Genomic DNA, 5,339 nt, shown 5'->3' on the forward strand with positions numbered 1-5,339 from the left:
CTGTCACACATTTTCCCGAAAGCATGTCTTCCAAAATAAATGTTTTAAAAATTGCAATGACAGGTGAAAGGAAATTTGATAAGGTGTAGTCAAATGCATTTATAGTATGTATGTCGTCATTTGTTTTGCGCCAGTCGTCGTTACAATGAGTGCAATTACAATAGGCATTAGGCAACATAGATTTGATATACATCTTCAAATGTTTTGTTACTTCAAAACTTACCAATTAAAGAATTTTAGGGTTTGCAAAGGTAACACGTCATTCCTCTTGGCAGAAAAGTCCTTGAGTTTGATAACACTGGCGACCTCATTGAAAAAGTGCATAGTCATGATATCAACTCAAACTTAGCAATTTCAATCCAAACAGGCTGTTGGCTTCTCGTACAAGATAAGAATACCATGAAGCGCCTTCTACTTTCGAAACAGGATATTGGAGCGCCAGTTTATTTCGACCAACTTGCCTTTGTTTCAAACAACCTTACACACGCGTAAGTTTCAATGGTTTATTGTATATTTATTTAAAATATTTGCAATTGCAGGCACATGTTACGTCAGTATTTACGTTTTTTTTATTAAAAAGTATGCAATATTTCTAAAAGTTTTATAATGTTTGTGGAGATTTTGGTTAGTGATTGTTTGATTTTGTGTTTTAGTGTTCTATGTTATTGGCGTTGACCCTGTGCCATTAAACGTAGTTTATGTTTAAACGTTCGACTACTGGACTTGTTTCTGTAGTTTTTCATATAAATATCAACTTGAAATTTAATATCTTATTTATTTTGCATTTGATAGAATGATACATTGATAAACTGGACATCATACTAAAATAGCATTACATTCAACTCAGGTTAAAACAGTTAGTTATACAGTGTCTGATATTTCATTCAATAGTATCATCTTCCTATTTCTAGCCTCGGTCGAAAAGGATATGTTGATCCATCCATATCACAGCATTTTTCTTAGCTGATGAGTAAATAATTAAATATCACAGCGCTTAACTGGATTGTTAATGTTTAAACAATCGATCAAACAACCGAAACATTAGGACGGTTCAATATAACACAATAATGTTGTCACAAAGTTATCATCAACGTTGCTTTAACATTAAATGTAGTGTTTTCTTAACGTCGTAAAGACAACATCCAACAGCGTCGTTACACATCCGTAATAACCACAACCTCGTGACATGATTGCCATAACGATTGTTTACTACATTGTTACACCGTAAAATGAATGATTTTCTGAACATTGTGGCAATGTTGTCCAAAAAACTGGAAAGGAAACTATATACAACACATTCATTTAATCGCAAACACGTTCTGATGCCGATTTAAGCAATACAAATAATGATAATAAGAAGTTATTCAGTTATGTTATCAAAGCGTTTCCACAATGTTGCATAACAACAACACCAGGGTACAACGTTTACACTACGTTATACTAACGTGTTGTGTATGCTTGAGCGTATCATACAATTAGTTCAGATAGGTTTTCGTTATTCAACTATTGAGTTCTTTATAACACTGTAGTGTAGTGTACCTGTTTTGTTTGTACATTGTTTGTCGTAAGCTATTCATTTGCCTTAGTTCCAAACGTATTATAAGCAAAGTCTATTTAAATTGCAACAAAATTTTATATAAATCGACTTGATATTTCTGGAAAAATGTTTGTTTAAACATATCAGTGGATATCCAATCTAAAAGCTGCAAAATCAACCTCATCTATTATTCACGTTAGACGCTATGAAACCGAATAAGTTGCAGATATATCATGTTATTTTATTGCAACGTTGTATATGTCCTTGTGTATATGTGCCACATGTAGGTGTACTAAAAAACTTAAACTGTATAAAATTAATGTAAAGATGTTATATGATTTGTTTTGTCATAAACATTTCAAACTGTACATGTAAATGCTTAATTTTGGCGAGAAACGTTGAAAACGAAAATCAAAATTGAATGAGCTGGAGGTCGGTCTTATTCACATAAATTGACTGTTCAATTGCAACAACCTAAAATCTAAATTGGCGTCAAAACGAAACATATAAGATTATTTTATTTCAGGTCACCATGAAGATACTGTTGGTTTTGCTGGTGCTGCTGCCCCTTGCGTTCTCTACCCACGTCGACAAAAGATTGCTAGACTTTTGTAAGAATTGTGAATACGAAATAGCAGTCTAAACTATACACAATATTGCGTGAGAGGAATTAGTTTCCTCATCGAGTGTTGTATTGTGAAATATGCACGTATTTCGATATCAATTATATCGGAAGTTTCGAAAGTCTTACAAGAGTCTAAATATTAAATTATATAGTTTAGAATATTAATATTATTGTGTTGAACAGACAAATCAGAACATGTCAGAGTTTGTTGGTCATAATTCGCATTTTCTTAGATATATAATTCATGTAAACCCACGTCTAGATATTTGCCTGACCATTTGAAGGATATGGAGTGTGTCTACAGTTGTCTTAGCGTCTAAGCCGTCGCACCCGTTGCGGCTAGGTTAAGGGTGGTCTACATGAAAGTTTTTATTATGCACGCCTCATAAATAAAGTAATGTTGGGAAAACACTTTATCGTTGTCCTCAAGATTATCCGACCTTAAGGTTGCATGTACATGACTGTTAATCAGCGTGAATTTTTCAATTATCTTTTTAATTCTTCGTTCGTGGACATTGTAAGAAATCGACCGAAAAAGAATATTAGAAAGCGAATTTATTGTGATTATAAAGTACAAAGATATGAAAAAGCAGTACCTAGAATAATGAGCAAGTGCATAATTACAATTCGATGGGATTAAGCGCATGACGGTTGAAACACCATTTACAAATGAAAATAAATTATAAGAATCTACCATGACCGAGAGTGTAAGTTTGGTTCACCCGGGTGTAGTTTTTTTGGCGGAAACGAGATTTACCACAGAACACACTGCACAAGGGTTGGGATGAACCTATCATACCCTAGCGGTCATGGTTGATGCTCTTTTCCCATCTCAGTTGCACAAAATGCGGTAAAATGTACAGAAATATCTCATTTGTAAGTAGTGAAAAAAAGCATTTCAATACGGGTACATTTTGCCATTGGGCAAGATAAGGATTTGCCGCCAAATTTGGATCTCATTATCTGAGATGGGAGAAATATATATTTTTGGTGTTAGCCTCGATTGATATATATTTAACATAGCAATGTATTATCAACAACCTAACCTTAGCCCTTGATTATGTATTGATTAATTATCTGTACGTATGTAAAGGTATGACCTCGAGGTAATCATAATGTTTTGCGCATGATTTGTATGTTTGGGACCGGCAATGGTGCTCGAATCTTCGACTTATTTAGGTTTCGATCTAGCATCAGTATACTTTATATGAAAATAGAAGGAAAATTGGTCGGGACTTAGCTTTGACCTCGACTGACCGTCAGTTCTCGAAAGACCGACTGTTCGAATGACTGCACTTTTACTGTATATTTGATAACGTAGTTAATACTTTTTAAATGAACAGTTCCAGATCCAGATGATTTTCGGCATTTGTGTAACTTATTGGGGGATGATGCAACGAAAGCCACTCAAGCCACGTGTTTAACCCAATGCCATAGCAAACTGCCATTTCCTTCTGGATTTTATTGTGATTTATTGTGCAGAGGGTAAGATAGTCGTTTACGTTATTTAACGAGTTGCAACACTCTATATTGAATAACTATGACAACGTTTATTTTAAAATAGTCAGTTGCTTTCACCAGCATTTACTGAGTGCAATAAATCGGACTGCATATTATCAGATCTCAATTAGGAAAGAATTTTACTGGTATAACTGTTGCTTAATGCCGTCTTGATCCGACCGGCGCCGAGTTTTACTGTACACTTTTGTATCTAATGTCTGGCACAAGATCGACGAGATTTCATTCATTTGGAAAGGAAAAAATGTTTTATACAAACGTTGCATTCAATATCGAACTAATGGTTATCAGTTATGTCCCAAACAGTGTCAACTACCATTTGGATTACACCTCGTGCAAATATTGCTTTTGAAAGTCAAAGACACATTATAAAAAGGAATGGCCTTCCCACCTTCGATACGGACCATTGTGCATTTAAACATCTGATTTATAGTACAAAATCGACAAGTTATAAAATTTACAGCAGTAGGTAAAACAAACAGAATTTGGAAACCGTTCTGGTAGTATGCTCCCACGGAAACTTTCGATCCGATTTTAAAGAAATAATTATTTTAGTTTTAAATAACCGGTGTACCAGTAAGGTTTTCCTTTTAACATGCTTTCACAGAGTATGTGATATGTCGAGGCATGGTAATCTGATATCATTTAGGTATCATTTAAAAGGGTAATGATAACAGACTATTTATATGTTAAATATGTGACCTTATATACATTACAGAAAAGATTGTGGCAATTTGTATTTTTGTTCTTTATTTCAACTATAAACTAACGAAGTAAATGACCGGTTTTTCATGGTGAAGACACCGTGTTCGGAACATTTCAAACGGTAAAATATTTACAAAATTCCCCAATTCACATTAAACCCCTTCATAAAGCAGTATAATATGGGATCACCAGTAAGATCAAGCAGATTTATTGCTTATATTTGTCATTAAAATTTTAATAAAAGTAAGCATAGCCAAATATGATGCGATTCGGCTACCTTTAGTCTGGTATCATTTTTACTTTTTCAGGATTGTGACTGGAACGCACAAGTGCTAAATGAAGACGCTGCATTTACTGAAAATATAATAGAAGAAATAAAACAATCAAAGGAGATCCAGTACCTTGTTTCGTCCTTGTATACCATTTTACCTGATTAGAATAAGTCCACATGTTTCTCTTGAAAATCAATAAATCGAATAAATAATGACCGTGCGTCCGTCCGCCTGTACGTAACCATTCTCACTCAACTTATTTCTAAAGTATCTTATGATATGACTTTTGATTGGTACAAGCGAAGCACACAAAGAGTAGTAGCGCTAGTAATATTTTATTTGCAAGCACCTTGACATTGGCATCTTTGAGTGTAAAGGGAATTGCCATATATTTAGTACCAATAATATTCGTTTTTTGGTGAACACTTTGTAACTGAGGTATCTCTACAGCCTTTGAAGATATAACTGTGTGATAGTAAGCGCCAACAACACCTATCCGTTGACCTTGGCATTGTTTAATGGTTGGGTAATGGTTGTTTAATGGTTGTGGGATGGTTGTGTAATGTTTGAGTGATGGTTGTATATTAAAGTTGTACAAGTATTAAGCCTTATCTTTGAACAGACGTGTACAAACAAGCATGCATTCACGTATATCGTCATGGATGCACATCGGTTCCCGGTA

At 34.4% G+C, this 5,339-nt stretch overlaps 1 long non-coding RNA gene across 1 annotated transcript; it reads left to right on the forward strand.

Moving 5' to 3' along the window:
- The first annotated feature begins 424 nt into the window (after positions 1–424).
- Positions 425–4,782, forward strand: LOC128228549 (uncharacterized). The gene is made up of 4 exons (XR_008259942.1): positions 425–488; positions 2,064–2,148; positions 3,506–3,647; positions 4,694–4,782. It is a non-coding gene; the product is annotated as an uncharacterized LOC128228549 (long non-coding RNA).
- The last annotated feature ends 557 nt before the right edge of the window (positions 4,783–5,339 follow it).

Source organism: Mya arenaria, chromosome 1 (genome assembly GCF_026914265.1).
Source record: "Mya arenaria isolate MELC-2E11 chromosome 1, ASM2691426v1".
NCBI lineage: Eukaryota > Metazoa > Mollusca > Bivalvia > Myida > Myidae > Mya > Mya arenaria.